This window comes from Pinus tabuliformis, chromosome 1_1, assembly GCF_031772625.1.
Source record: "Pinus tabuliformis cultivar Carrire ecotype Pingquan chromosome 1_1, CPIR1, whole genome shotgun sequence".
NCBI classification, from domain to species: Eukaryota; Viridiplantae; Streptophyta; class Pinopsida; order Pinales; family Pinaceae; genus Pinus; species Pinus tabuliformis.
The window spans coordinates 844,007,261-844,023,600 of record NC_142297.1 but is presented as its reverse complement, the minus strand read 5'-3'; the positions used below and the strand labels follow the sequence as shown (position 1 = coordinate 844,023,600).

At 42.9% G+C, this 16,340-nt stretch overlaps 1 non-coding gene and 1 pseudogene across 1 annotated transcript; both read left to right on the top strand.

Annotated features, from left to right (window-relative positions):
• Window positions 1–1,800: 1,800 nt before the first annotated feature.
• LOC149216819 (5S ribosomal RNA) lies at window positions 1,801–1,919 on the top strand (annotated as a pseudogene).
• Window positions 1,920–2,545: 626 nt separating this feature from the next.
• Window positions 2,546–2,664, top strand: LOC149216818 (5S ribosomal RNA). Its single transcript, XR_016251633.1, has one exon. It is a non-coding gene; the product is annotated as a 5S ribosomal RNA (ribosomal RNA).
• Window positions 2,665–16,340: the final 13,676 nt, after the last annotated feature.

Below are 16,340 nucleotides of genomic sequence, written 5' to 3'. Positions count from 1 at the left end.
ATGGATAGAGGAAAGGGAGATAAGATTAATCACGACATCCATGGGATTGGCATTATCCTTAAAAAGCTTCATGAGTCGAAAGGAAAGAACCTTCGCGCGTGCGTTTGTTAAAAAGCTTTCCCAAACTCGGTTGGCGCGATTATATCTCTGAGACAGAGCGCCAACTGGCGCGTCCTCTTTGGAGGATTTCCCATATTGGTGCGAGTAGTACACTGTGGATCCGCGCTAATGGAAAAAGGGAACTTTTTAAGGATATTCTGCAGGAGATGTCTTCATGGCATATGAAGTCCATACTTAGAGGAATATAATGCAAGTGCTTTCAAGTTATGTCACTTCTCATAGGTCCCGGAATGAGTCCTCCAAAGTGCGGGAGAGGGGTGACAGGGACGGTGACAAATGGTGACAAATTACTATGTAACAGGGTCTTTGCCTCAAATCATGGTCCCAAAGGGAGGAAGAGAGGCCAAGGTACTATTGCTATCCTTTTGAATCTTCTCTTTATCATTGCTTAACCTGCTATAGAAAGCACAAATGGAAGCAAACTACGAAATCATCATAAGCAACCTATTCTTAACCATTAAAAGAAATACATCTAACAACAACCGAATCTACAAACTGAAATAAAACATACAAATACAAGTAAAGAGGAGCATGGCTACTTGGATTGGGCCCTAACCTAAGAGCTTTAGCCCTCTGAGGTAACTCAGTGCTAGCTCAAAAAGGATTCCATCTTTATTATCAAAACAATAGCAAGATTACATGAAACTATCACAAAAATAATAAGCTCGAAGTTGGAGCAGAGTTTACATAAGCAAAAATCCAACAAAAATCCAACTCTAGTGAGGCCCTAGGCCTCTCTACTTATACAAATGAAGATACCAACAACTTCCCTAAAATTAGGGAGGCTTGGATCCCAAAACTTGAGATAATCATCAGTCATCCTCCACTTGCTCGGCTACCTTCTAGTGCATGATTTGGCTTCTTGTACTCCGAGCTGAATGAAGGCGAATTCGAAGTGAGAGGTAATAAATGAGGGGGATTCCCTCCAATAAGTCCTCTCCTTTGTCCACTTCGAGTTATTGTTGTCATTTGTCCACTGGATCCTTTACTTTGACCTTGAAATTCATCAATAATCTGCATTAAACACATGTTAGACCACATGGCATCACAACTAACTCAACTCACTCCATAAGCATAAATATAATCAGAAAATCATACAATAAGCTTAGAGAGTGGTTGATTTGACTAGGTTAGGAGGTAAAATGAGCCCATATAATTACCCATTTATGAGGCTCATCAACTGCTCCAAGGGAAATTCGAGAACAGGGCACCAATTTATCATCCTGGTCAGAAGTCACAAGCGGGATTACAATGCAACGGAGGCGACGTATTGCGGCAGCAAGCGATGAATCTAGGACTGTTCGCATCACTGTAGTGAAGATGACACGAGGACAGTAGGTAAGAGGTTTAAATCATATATACTTTTGTAGGAATTCAAATTTTGGAGGAACCCGTGGGTCGTTCACCGAAAGGATGCGCGAGCTCCACGTAGCATCGTCGATGGCTGCTGAACTTACGCCTTTTTCTTCTCTCTCTCTCATTTTGTTCTTCCTTTCATTTTCTCCCTTCGTTCTTCCCCTGGTTCACTGGCTCCCCGCGGGGCAGGAGGCGCCGCCAAGTCGAGGAAGAGGGTGAGCTCCTGCGCTGAGCCTCTTCGGATCGAGGGCCATGGATGGGCCCCATGCCCTACGCGTGGCTCGGCGGTCTCAATTGAACAGGGGGAGGGGGCGAGATCTTTGCGAGTGTGATCATACCAGCGTTAATGCACCGGATCCCATCAAAACTCCACAGTTAAGCGCACTTAGGGTAGAGTAGTACTAGGATGGGTTACCTCCCAGGAAATCCTAGTGTTGCACCCTCCCCCCTTTTTTATGTGGCTTGGCGGAGCCAATGGAAGCGATCCCGGCGGGTGCGATCGCATCGGCGTTAATGCGGAACTCTGCGATTACGTGTGCTCAATGGTAAATTGGATTATGTTTATCTTGTTTCGCGACGTGGGGCTACTTATATATGGATTTATAATGGAATCTCACGAACGAAGAGATTGCTCGAGCATTAAGGGGGGGCCTAACTGAGGGAAACGACGACTCACTCAAGACTGCTCCAAGGGAAATTCGAGAACAGGGCACAATTTATCATCTTGGTAAGAGGTTTAAATCATATATACTTTTGTAGGAATTTGAATTTTGGAGGAACACGTGGGTCATTCACAAAAAGGCTGAGCGAGCTCCATGCAGCATCGTCGGTGGCTGCAGAACTTACGCCTTTTTCTTCTCTCTCTCTCATTTTTTTCTTCCTTTCCTCTTCCCCCTTCGTTCTTCCCCTGGTTCGTTGGCTCCCCGCGGGGCAGGAGGCACTGCCAAGTCAGGGAATAGGGCGACCTCCTACGCCAAGCCGCTTCGGATCGAGGACCATGGATGGGCCCCATGCCTTGTGCATGGCTCGGCGGTCTCCCTTGAAGAGGGGGAGGGGGTGAGATCTTTGTGGGTGTGATCATACCAGCGTTAATGCACCGGATCCCATCAGAACTCCGCAGTTAAGCGCGCTTGGGCTAGAGTAGTACTGGGAAGGGTGACCTCTCGGGAAGTCCTAGTGTTGCACCCTCCCCCCTTTTTTGTGTGGCTCGGCGAAGCCAGTGGAAGCGATCCTAGTGGGTATGATCGTGCCAGAGTTAATGCAGAACTCCGCGGTTACGCGTGCTCGACGGTAAATTGGATTATGTTTGTGTGTTTATCTTGTTTCGCAGCGTGGGGCTACTTATATATCGATTTATAATGGAATCTCACGAACGAAGAGATCACTCGAGCATTAAGGGGGGGCCTAAATGAGGGAAATGGAAACTCGCTCAAGACTGCTCCAAAGGAAATTTGAGAACAGGGCACCGATTTATCATCCTGGTCGGAAGTCACAAGTGGGATTACAGCACAACTGAGGGGACGTATTGCGGCAACGGGCGATGAATCTAGGACCGTTCGCATCACTGTAGCAAATATGACACGAGGAGAGTAGGTAAGAGGTTTAAATCATATATACTTTTGTAGGAATTCGAATTTTGGAGGAAAAGCGCATATGGGATGGAAAATCAAGGTTTGATCCAAGATATTGGTTCGAGGTATATGGCCCGAGGTATTTGGTCCAAGGAATTGGTTCAAGGTATTGGTTCAAGGTATTTGGTCCAAGGTATTGGTCCTAAGTGGTTTTGGTCCAAGGTATTGAGAAAGGCCTAAAACTATATAAGGAGGAGAAGATCATTAGGCCATGTGTGCAAGTAATGAATATTTTATGAAGAGTGAGATCAAAAGAAAATATGCATGTTATGAGTTTATGGTGCTTTTCTTGATCTGAACTAAGGATGAACCTTAGCGGTTGATGGGGATGAGATCTAATGATGGATCAGGATCATGAGACCTAAAATGAATTATTATTATACGGTTTGGTCATGGATAGTCTAGATGTGAATGCTAACGCATGATTTACACTATAAATGTTCTGATCTGGGTATGTCCGAAGTCCGGAGGTGCAGTGAAGCTATGAAGTAAGTATTTGCATATATGTACATTGGTTCACTTTGGTGAAGGTGCGTATACACGCTGGTTCAACTCTTCCAAGTAGCGTATGCAAAAGAAAAGCTTGATGTTCAAGAATGACTGATCTATCAAATCAGTGTTGCTGTTTTATTGCTGTCTGTCAATGAAGTCTTCTTAGATCTGAATGTAAAACTGAATGAATAAGGAGTTTGATATTTGATAGATTGATTGTATAAGTTAGAAGAAGTGATCTCTGTTGTTTCCTGTGTAAATGATCCAAAATTGATTTTGGATAGGCTCCTAAGTCTAATTGTTCCTCACTGAGGAAAATAAAAGTCCAAAGAAGTTCCTGGAACTAGCCCCGTTGCAGAGATCGTCTCGTTTTGTATCTACTTCAACTCGAATGGGAAAAAATGGACTTAGGATGCAAAATTTATTGCAGAAAGAAGATGCCTTTGTTCCTTAGAAAAAGAGGCAAAATCCTTTTAAAAATGGCCTAAAAGACTTTATGAGGAAAATCGCATCAGAGGAGGTCCAAGGCAGACTTAAGCGGATAGGGGAAGCAGCCCTGATCACCAATCCTCGACATATCGGGTCGGAGGTAGACAGACAATATTGCATAAGGACTGGGCCGAGCGATATGCCGATCGCCGATATCGGCGAATCGCAATCGGCGACAGCATAAGGCAAAGGATGGACCCTGCGCTGAGCGATACTGTGACCGCCAATATCGGCGGATCACAATCGGCGTTGGCATAGGCCATACCATATGGAAAGACCTCGGGCTTATGCAATATGTGATTGCGACAAGTCACATCGCAATATCGCATCGGAGCTACACAACGGAGTGGGGCTACCTATATATGTGTGACGCAATAGTCGAACCCAACAAGGCTATAGGAGATATTTGATATATTTTGAGATCCGTCAAATGACATTTTTCTATCTATTTTCACATATTTCATTTAATAAACGAAAAGTGAAGGGAAGCGTTGATGTAATGAAACCGGACCCGAAAGGGTTTGTAAGTGCCAATGTATAGTATTTCAAGTCCGTCTAAAGCCATTTTGATAGATTTTTCAATGTTTTAATGTATTTTTAAATACAAAGGAAATCACGAAACAGGCAGGATTTCAAGCGGGCCATGGGCGGTAAATGGTTTTGGTCGGGCTCTGCCCGAGCCCATACATTGGCTGCCACGTGTCCAGGCCCTGGAGAGAGGAAACCACCCTTATCGGGCGATTAACCCCCATACGAAAGAGCCGCCCGAAATGAACCACCGCCGTTGGATCTAAATCTCCCAGATCAATGGTGGGGGTGCGATAAACGATTTAAAAGGCAGACCCGATGGAATATAAGGTGGAGTTCATAGTTTTTGAAGTCTGATAGATGCGTTTGGGCGGATTTTTACAAGATTTCTGTGTGTTTTCCTGTGTAAGCCGAGAACGACCATCTTTGGGATTTCAAGGGCACCGATGGTCCATTCCATTACAGAACAGGTGGCCACCATCCCTGAAGGAATTTGGCAATGATTGCTAACACTCAGAGGGGGATTCGAGCGGACAGAGGCCGGGAGCCAAAGAGCTCGAGAAGAGGAAATGAACGGACAACACCATTTGGCTTAAAATCCATGAATGTCAGAGACAGAGGGGTTGTTGTAGTTGTTGCTGAAATCGAGCATAAGCAAAATGCAAAACCAAAGGAGGAAGCTAAGGCATAAGAGAGCAGCGCGAAAAGGCAGCAGCAAAACAAGTAACGCAGAAAGCAAAAGCGAAAGCGCACAGCAGTCAAGGGAGTCACTTTGAGTTCAAGTGAAAAGCCAGATAGTTGTACATTGTTGAGAGCCAAAGAAGCCAGAGCCAAGAGCTAGAGCCAAGAGCCAGAGCCAGAGCTGAGAGATAGAAATCCAAGAGCTTCAAGAGCCAGGGAGAGATGGTATTCTGAGCCCATTGTTCCCGTGTAAAACAATGTGTAGAAATTTTGAATAATTAAACACTTATTCACAGAGATTATCCCGATTATACACTATTGCGGAATGCATGCATAATACATAACCTCCTCTACGTTGATCATCAATTTTGCGAAATTAAAAACAATGAAACATCAATCGCATGCGCACATTAACACAGTATGTAACCCGGGGAAAGCATACAGCTGAAAACCCAACACTAGCTGTATATTATAATGATAGAGAACATGTAACAATACATAGTACAATACTCCTCACAAGTACTCAGTATTATCTCCACCTGTTACACACAAACTAGCTCAGATCTGATGCCTCAAATCTCCTCCACTGTTTTCCTGCCTCCACTGCGCAATCCTGCATGAGAATCAATCACTATGTGAATTCGAATTCCCTTGGTATACTACGCAAGCCTCATTGGAAATCTCCATCCATGCATGTGCAAATCTCATGCACAACTATAGTCACAACGGATAGCAGTCTCAACCTCTAACACCTATCTCCACTGAACTGTCCATGCACTGAGTTAACTGATGTATTCTTTAGTTGCTTTATGAGTTAATAATTAGTGAATTAATTAATAATTAATTCACACAACTCATCACTAGTGTATTCTTTAGTTAGACTAAAATACAACTAGTTCAACCAAGTCAAACTGAACACAACTCCATCAACTCCACCAAACTCAACCACATGAATTCTAACTGAAGTCCATCATGCAATAGCTCAACTGACCCATAAGAAAAGCGTATTTCCTTCTGACAGCTGGATGTGCCACATCTGTAGCTCAAACTGAAGTGCTCCAGGAGGATAAGATAATGTTTATAGTCCAAATATTATTATGAGCTAATAATATTCTATTGTTCTATTTTTAGCCTAGCAGTCTAAAAATAGAAGCCGCCCATATGTATAAAAATATAAGTCCATCTATTTTTTTACCAACATGACCAATCATCCACAAATAGCATCCTGCAACTCATAGACCATGATCCATATGTCTAAAAATAGACATAATCTAAAAATAGACTTTGCGCCAAAAATAGCCTGCGGGCCCACTTAGTGAAGGCGACTTCTTTCCACTAAGCTCCATCATCTTGTTGCATTATCAAAACAGTGGAGTTGAGCCAAGAGCTTGTAAAAGGACCTGTCATAACCCCAGAGAGCCTAGTTGAGTTGACTAGAGCTCACGGAGAAGTAGCCCAAGAATTTTGGGTGAACTCCTAATTAAAATGATGTTCTGTGTGTTTGGTTTATTGTTGCATTAGTTATTATTGTATGTATTTACATATTAGCATACACAACAGATTTTAAAGCACATAAACAGTCAACAGAAAAAAAACATAACCATACACCTACAATTTCAAGCATATTTTTAATTTCGCATTGGTTAATCAATAAGGCTTGGGGAATATTTAAAGATTTGGAAGTGGGAGAGGTTCTTCTAAGTTAGACAAGAAGCCTAAGAGCCCCATTTTTAGATTAGGTGGTATCAGAGCCTGAGATTGGTTAACCACACCTTCGAAGAAGGTTATATCAGAATGTTTGATTGTCAGAGCGAAGACTGCTTGTATGAAAGGTGTTTGAACAACAAGAGGCTGATTGTATGCTTGTTTGCAGACTGACTATTGTTTAAGTTTGCAGAGGTGAAGGGAAAGCTATTGACAGCTCAGACCAGGAAGGGCAAGAAGGAAGAAGGGCTGCAGGAATTCTTCTATCCCAAAGGACCTCAGAGCAATCCTTGAAGCACAAGAGGTTTGTTGCAAAAGGTTGCTTAATAAAGCACTTTATTAATCTTGTTTGAAGTCTTTTGTTCATTGGTATAATGACAACTTCTACAAGTGAATCCTCAAATTCCTCCTTCATTACAAGACTCTATGATGGAGACTTGAAGCAAGACTTGTTCATCATGATGGACAAGGTGAGAGAAATGTATGAGGATGGAAGGAAGAATAGCATACTTAGAGAGCAGTGGAATTCCATGAAGGAAGAGAAGCAGTTGCTTTTTGACAAATTACAAGAAATGGAGAGGCAACTTCATATTGAAAATATGAACCTGAAGAGGATGCATGAGTTGGAGTCACAGCTCTTTGTTGCCAAAGAACCCTTGGTCAAGTATCAGCTTGAAGAAGAGGTAAACCATTCCAGTTTGTCTTCAAATTCCTCTAAGAATGCTTATATTGGTTCTTTTGAAAAACATACTAGAGGCATAGGTTCCAAGCTAATGTCCAAGATGGGCTATGAAGGAAAGGGTTTGGGAAATCATGCACAAGGTATTGTTGAACCAATAATGGTTGAGGAAAGGCCTAAGTATTTGGGTCTTGGCTATGGACAAGCTTATGGAGAAAGTTCCAAAGCTGCCATGAAGACCATTAAAACAGCTCCAAGAAGGAGTTGCATTGCAGGTCTTCAAGAGTGTGAAGGTTGTATTCAGGAGGAATGCAATAGCTTGAAACATCATTTGTAGGATGCAGGTGCTCAAAAGCACACACTTGAACTAGAGAGTTGTGAAAACTCTAACAGCGTTGAAGAGATTGATGGTGTTCCACAGGGAGCCACTTCTTCATTTGCTTGACCTCCTCATGAAGGCAATAAAGGTGAAAGAGGCAGGTATAAATATGGTTCTAAACACATTCCTTTTTGTTACACAGTAATTTGTCACCGTCCCTATTACCCCTTCTCCCGCACATTGGAGGACTTATTCCGAGACCTGTGAGAAGTGACATATCCTGAAAACACTTGCATTGTATCCCCTTGAGTATGTACTTCATATGCCCTGAAGACACCTTCTGCAAAATACCCATAAAAATAGCCCTTTTTCCATTGGCGCGATTCCACTGTGTATCACTCGTGCCAATGGGGGAAATCCTCCAAATAGGGCGCGCCAGCTGGCGCTCTGTCTCAGAGTCGCACTCGCGCCAGCCCAGTTGGGTAAAGTTTTTAACAAACCAACTTACGAAGGTTCTTCCTAACCCACTCATGAACTGAATCTATATTGAGTTGGGTCAGTTTGGCTTCGAATCGCCATAGAAGGGAAGTAGTTCTCCACCTCTCATGGAAGCTTCTTAGTGATAAAGCCAATCCCATGAATCTTGTGGATGACCCTAACTCCTTCTCTTCTATCTATAAAAGCTTGTCCTTTTGCCTTTGACAAGTTAGTCTCCAAGTTCCAAATTCTAAGTCCCAAAGTCTAATAATTTCTAAGCTCATGCTACAAGAAGCCTTCTTCATTCCCATGAGGCTAAATCTTAAGTGAGGAGATTCTTATCCAAGTAACCAAGGAGAGAGAGGCTTGTTCCCCATTCCCAACAAGCTTTGCAAGGCATGTGCTGCTGATCACCCAGCCAAAGGAGGATTTGACGTCAGAACTATGGTTGTATTCTTCTTTGTTGTTTATCAATAATAGATGACTATCATTATGGTTCCACTCTTATTGTCTTTGTAATGATGATTGAGTTATATCCTTTCTGACTGATATATAGTTGCATCTATTGGATTTTATGCTTGTATTTGTGTCGTTCTTTGCATGTGCAGGTGTCTGTTCACGAGGATCGTGGGGATTGTGACCAGCTGGAGCAAAGGAACGGGAGCGACGACTCTTCTACAAATATTAGCGTTGGAATCCAGGTAGGCCCTCATCATCGGTCTTTGATTTGCAATTAGGAACCTGCGTGTTAGCGTTGTTTTATTGTTGCTAGAACCCATTTGGGCTAGTAGGGATCGCCTCTGTCCGCGGAGGGGATTTACCTCCACAACAATTTGGCGACTCCGTAACCCAATGGATAAGGCTCTGGTCTGCGAAACCATGACGGAGGAACCAGTCAACCGTTAGGGATCCTCCCGAAGTTTCCTGTTACTTTGGGCGGAAAAACCGTCTATATAGACGTACTAGTTACCCAAGGTGCTCCAGATTTCAGTCTTCTCCTTGGTCGTGACTATGTTTATGATGGGGGCCCTTGTCTCTTCACTTTTCCGTGTGGTTTTCTTTCCACACGACGGAAGAATCGTGACTATCGATCAATTATCGTTCTTTAGTCCCCCGATGCCTCCTGCGCAGTGGTCATCTCCTCCTGGTTTTTATCCACCAGTTGTATCTGCCCCACCGCAGGTCAACTACGTGGCTACTTATCCCATGCCTGTATCCAGTGATGATGCCATCGTGCATAGTGTCCTGGGGGCATTGGGTCGTGACTTCCAAGATGTTGCCCTTCCACCGAGTGTGGCACTCTTGGAAACAACAACTTCCTGTTCATTATGATGAAGTTTGTGTCGAGGATAGTTTTGATCTTGTGACGACCTCGTTAAAAAACGAAACAAGGTGTCCGAGGATAGTTTTGATCTTGTGACGACCTCGTTAAAAAATGAAACAAGGTGTCCGAGGATAGTTTTGATCTTGTGACGACCTCGTTAAAAAACGAAACAAGGTGTCCGAGGATAGTTTTGATCTTGTGGCGACCTCGTTAAAAAATGAAACAATGTGTCCCGAGGATAGTTTTGATCTTGTGACGACCTCGTTAAATAACGAAACAAGGTGTCCGAGGATAGTTTTGATCTTGTGACGACCTCGTTAAAAAACGAAACAAGGTGTCTGTTACACTAAAATTTGTCACCATGACTATTTGCAGTTAGTATGGCTCCATCAACTGTCATACTATCCTCCTTGGCAAGCCTCATACCTCTGCTCTCCATGTCAAACTTCAAGAAAGAGAGAAAGTCATTAAAAATCTATATATCTCTGGGTACGCAGTTTCTCTTAGACTTACCTGCGTGTACGCACTCCAAGTTCACAATACCTGCGTACTTGTATGCTCTGTATGTAAAGCAATGGGTGCGTACTCCTGTAAAGGTCAAAAGGCGCAAGTTTCACTCCAAAAAAGTTACTTGTGGTCATTTCTAGAGCCTTCTAGAAGCTTGTTTGACGTGTATGGAGCGCCTCCAGATGGTTCATGTATCCCTACCAAAGAGGAACTTATCCCATCAAGAGGGGAGCTATCCCATCCAAAGAGGGGCTTATCCCATTGATGGTGGACCTGAATAACTTCCTCTAGAGCACTATAAATATAGGCATTAGGCCAAAGGGAGGGAGGTTGAAAGCTGAACATTCCTAAGGGTAGATGTTGCTGGAATTAGGACTCCCTTGTAAAGCTTGAGAGGAGAGATTCCCATCCTTTCCTAGCCTTATTTGAGAGTGGGTGAGCTGATCAAAGTAAAGGAAAACTCTTGCTGGACCCTAGGAGGGACTTGCACAACACCAAGGCTCAGGTTGTAATGGTTCCTTTTGTTACCTTTTAATGCAAATGAACTTATTTTTCTCAACAGATTGTTATTCATGGTTTGTTTCATATACTCCTTGGTCCATATGATAGATATGTATTGTTTTATGAGTTTATCAGGTACTATTTAATCTTTTGGCTTGTTAGTGAATGCAGGTTTCGAAGAGAAGGAGGAGCTCATCCGGATCGGCGAGGCTGGACTACTACAAAGCGTTGGACTAGAGGTATGTTAAATATCCCCTGATTACTTGTAATTGCAATGCATGTTTAGAGAAAAGTAGCTTTATTTGTCTTGTTTGTCACTAGAAAGCTTTTGCTTCTAGGGAGGTCGGTTGTGTCCGCACTAACGACTCTTTCCGCATGACAAAATGGCGACTCCACTGGGGAATCCATTAATGTAAATGTTTTTTCCTTTGTATGAACTTTTGATCTGAGAAAAGTTATTTGTTTTCTAATTTTTGGCTGTCTGACTGTGTGTTTGGGTGGGCTAGCTTAGGGTTAAATTAGATTTTAGTTTTTCTTTGTTTTGCTCGAAGTACGCAGCCTCTGAGTGTAGCACAGTGCGTACCTGTACGCACTGTCGCTTTGTGCACAGAGCGTACCCGCACCTGTGCAAACAGGTCGCCTGCGTACCCCTATCAAAACTAAGAAAATTTCATTTTCCTTCTTTTTTTCCTTTTACTTTTTGTTTTTAATTTGTTTTTCTGCCCAGATCCATTAGTTTTCTGCCATAAATCTTCACCTGAGCTTGTTCCGTTAGTGTCGAGGGTTTTAGTAAAATTCATAGGGATTTTGCCTTAGGGTTTGATTTTTAACTGGTCCTGTAGTGACTTTGGCGTTAGAGGTTGTCAAACTTTGGATCTCCCTGGTTTTGTTCAGTCCTCTTAGGAGTCGGGCTTGTCATAGAAATCACCCTTGTGAGAGACCTACCTTTGTGTCTTCTCTTTGCAAATCTCAAAAAGTTTGTTATTTGAACTTTGAATTTTATTCTTGAGAAAAGAACAAAAAGATTTTGATTTTTTGTTTTGACTAGTTTTTTATTCTGCATGCACTAGTCCTTAGTTACATTTTGACTGAGTAAAACATCCAGGAATCATCTTTAGTAAGCTTTTGACTCGTTAGATTTACTTTTATATTTATTTCTCTTAGATTTTCTTTTGAGTGAAATTGAGTTGATTTGATTGCCATAGCTTTTTAACTTTGATTTTTGTTAAAGTAAGTTTTACATGCTTTATTAATTAGGAAAAAATACAAAAATATCTTTTGAAGGAAAGTTTGCTTTGGTAGCATTTGTGTCTTTGAAAGAAAAGGAATTTTCGTGAAGTGAATAGTGGTCATGTGTCGTATGTTTTGAAAAGAAAAAGAGTTTGTTTCTTTGTTTTCCATTGCCAAGAAAGTTGTTTTTATTTCAAAATTGCATTCTCCAACTCTCTTAGCTAGGAAATTCATTGAAAAAGAAAAATTAGTGTAAATCATCCTAAGTGCATCTTTTTAGTGGATTTTGGTCGAGTCTACACACCACCAGTTTCATCTCCACTACCTTTTGTCTTTAAAAAGCCATAAAATTAACGCTTAAAGTAAAATCAACTTAGTAACTTTTATTTACTAGGGCTCTGAAACACCAATATAGATCAGGCTAGTGTCTTGGAGTAGGAGAGTAATTAACTCTCCAAGACAGCAAAACCAAACAAGTAGCTCATCTTGTGGTAGGATAAATCCAATTGTTTCATTTGTACTCTGGGAAAGCTCCTCTTAAAGGAGAAGCACGAGCTCGTGTCCGAACCAGTGAGGGGATCAATCCTCCCTTGTTGGGAACGACGCCAGACTGGCACGTATTACAAACGGTAAACCTCGTATTAACCATTGTCGAGGAGCTAGGGGTCACTTGTCGGTAAACCTTGGATTATTGTCAAGGAGCCGGCAAGGGGATTGAGCTTGATACTCTGCCCTTGCGTGCTGTCAGAGTGTAGACTGTTCCCCCAGGTGCATTTGTTGTTGTTGGTAACCTTAGTGACCATTATCTTTAGGATTCTACCGAGGTGACGGTGGAGGGAAGATCCCACTGTACCTGGAGCAGACGTCGGCTAGACTCACTTGGATTTTCCGGGGGGTTCACTTCACTCGAGACGGTTAAAGTGGAGGAACTTGTGCCGGTCTATTCATTAAGCAGGTTGCCGGGGTAACTGTTCCACCCTCCACTTCTGTACTGAATTCGGCGATGTTGGGCTTCATCACCAACTAGTGTTTTCGGTCCGGAAGGCTACTGTTTGTGCATGGTTTGACGCCCTAGATTCTTTAGGCGTGTGATTCAAATTTGTTTGGTTCTTTAGAGACTTTAGGTGGTTTGCTTTGAGATTTTACTTTGTTTGTGTGTGCAGTAGTTAAAAAGTTTTTAACTGTGGCGGAATTACCGAGACAGTCCCGTCGACTTCGGGGCAAGTCTCCTGAGATTGTTTCCGTGGCCGAATTGTTGAGGAAGTCCCGTAGACTTCGGGGTGAACCTCCTCAAGATGTCCCAAGTCATTACGAAGGTTTAAAGGTCCTTGTAACTCCTAGTGGCAGTAAAGTAGGTTCACCTGAAGAAGGAGAATCGTCGTTGGTAGTCCATCCAGATTACCAAGGTCTAGAAACAGGTTATAATCCTGAAGCAGTTGCAGTTTCCGAGCTTGCTGGTAGTTTTTCATCTACTAGTGATATAGGCGAAGAACCTGAAGTATCTAAACCTGTTACTCCAACTTCTAGTGCACCAGATTCACCTAGGGTAAAAAGAGTCATCACCGAAAATCTTCCCGCTGGTTTGATAGCTATTGAAGAGCTTGTTCCAGAGGAAGAATTAGGCATGTCTATCCTTGAAGATCAACCTACTATTGATCTAAGGGAGCGTGAATCTATCTTTTACAGTCCTCCTAGAAGTACTACTTGGTACCTTTCGTTAACCAATTATTTAGACAACTCAGGGATAAGTTTTTCTCCACCTCGAACTCCTTTTCCACCTGGAGGTATTTATACTCCTGTAAATATGTCTGGTCAGTCGTCCGTATTCACTCAATCTCCTGAATCTTTCTTGTATGGCGGTCCTTCTGTTCCCTCCGGGTATCAATCACTTTCTGGTACCTTTTCGGGGGCATCTCCTCAACCCATTGATCATGGGTTATTAGCTGGAAACAATGGTAATAAACCGTTGGGTGTAGGGGACATTTACATGATGTCAGGTTCCGTTCCCGTTTCTCAACCTCAAGGTGGCCAATTACCGCCTGGGGGGCAACCTCAAGGTACACAACTTGTGTCTGGGGGGCAACCTCAAGGACAGTATGTACCCATAGTACAATACATTCCTCAAGGTCAACCCCAGCCTCAATATGTACCCCAGGGTCAACCGCAGTATCAATATTTACCTCAAGGGTATCAACCTCAGGGTCAAGGTCAACCCCAGTATCAGTATTTACCTCAAGGTTATCAACCTCAAGGTCAATACTCGAGTCAAGGTTATCAACCACCTCAAGGTCAGTCATATGTTCAAGGTACGGGAACTGTGCCTTTCAGTTATCAATCCTATCCTCAATCCAGTTATGGATCTCAGTATCCTCAACCTGTCATGGGTCAATACCCCGGAATGAACATAGTGTGGGATCCATCGCAAGTTCAACAGGTATTGCAGCCAAGTATACAGTTGTCATCTCAAGCTGGACAACCCTTAGTTGCTGGTCCATCCCAGCAACCAGTCCAGTCTAATGTTCAAACTTCTGTAACTTCGGTAGTTACTCAGCCACCAATTGCACCTAGTACTCCATCTCAAACAACGGTTGCTGCAACTACCGCAACATCTGCTCCTTCCACCACACTTGCTTCTGGAGTATCGACAGCTCTGGTTTCTACTGTCTCTGCAACTACTCCTCAGACATCTTTACCATTGTCTGGATCTACGATTCAAACTACGGTTCAGATGCCTGTAGGACAACCTGGTTTAAGTACGGTTGTCACTAGTCAACCACAATTCGTTTATCAACCGTACCAGGGACAGTACCAATACGGGCCTGCTGTCCAACAGCCGGTTTACCAGTATCAACCGTATCCTGGGTACACTTATCAACAACCTCAGCAACCCCAGTACGGTCCGGTTAATCCTGGTTTTCCAGGAGGATATAATATCCCGAATGCGATTCCTGTTCCAAGTTATCCTGGATATCCTCCTCCTGGGACTGGTCTTGTGACCCAAAGTTTTAGGGATCCTAATCAGCAATTACCGTTTATTGCAACTTTGGATTTACCAGACTTGACGCGCCTAACGAACGATCCAATACAATATCTTCCGTTCTGGCCGCCAATGCCAAATAAGTTGCCCAGTGATATACCCAAGTTCGAAGGTAAGTCTGGAGAGGATCCGTCCAATCATGTGATGACTTACCACCTCTGGTGTGCTTCAAATTCCATCTCAGATGATTCGATCCGCTTACGTCTTTTCCAGTGTACGCTCATTGGTCTCGCGGCCAAGTGGTACATTGAGTTACCACGAGCCTCTTTTTACAATTTTAGTCAGTTAGCTACCTCGTTCCTAACTCATTTTCAGTTGCCGGTCAGATACGATAACGGAATGGAGCTATTAACTTCATTAAAACAGTCGACCTCCACTTATATTTCCGATCATATACATGAATGGAGACGTCGATGGCGATTAGTGAAAGTTTTTATTCCGGACCAAATCTTAGCTGAATGGTTTGTTAAATCATTATTACCGAAGATTACTGAAGATGTAGCTAAGGCCGGAGTAGTTACTGAGGAGCAAGTAATTGCTCAAGCGCAGTACCTTGACTTAGTTTACACTCAGTCAGGTACGTTACATGAAAAGATCCCAGATCTTCCAAAGTCAAATCAAATCGCTGCTGCTCCTTCGGGATCTCATGCTGCTGATGGCATGATTGGTTCGGTAAATACTAAAAGTAAGAAGAAATATTCAAAGAATTCTTCGCCTATTATAACCTTACCAGATTCCCCGACAGGAGAGTCTTCTCCTGAAATTTCCGCCGATATTCACGTTGTAGAGTCATCTACAGCTAAATCAAAAAACGGTCGGAAGAAAAAGGGTAAGAAGAAGGGTAAAGCAGACAAGACTCCAAAGGAGAAAACAGAAAAGTCGGAATCCAATGACAAAAAACGCAAACCTCGATATCCTTGTCTTATTTGTGAAGAGGATCATTTTACAAGAGATTGCCCCCATCGGGCCGAGGTTGTGAAAATTGTCAAAGGTTCCTCAACTCCTGCTGTTTTGAAAGATCCATTTCCAAAGCAGGAGAGTAAGATGATAGGTTCTTCCTCGAGTGCCACTGAAGAACCCATATTGATGATGTCTCATGTAAGGATTGCGACTCGGTCTCACGATTATGGTAGTAAAAGTCCTGTTGATGGATCGAAAGAAGTAGAATCTTCTCGTTCAAATCCATCAACCTCAGCTCCCGGTTCCGATCCACTACAGATCGAGAAACCTAACCCTGACTTAGTAATAAAACCGCCCGCCAAGGG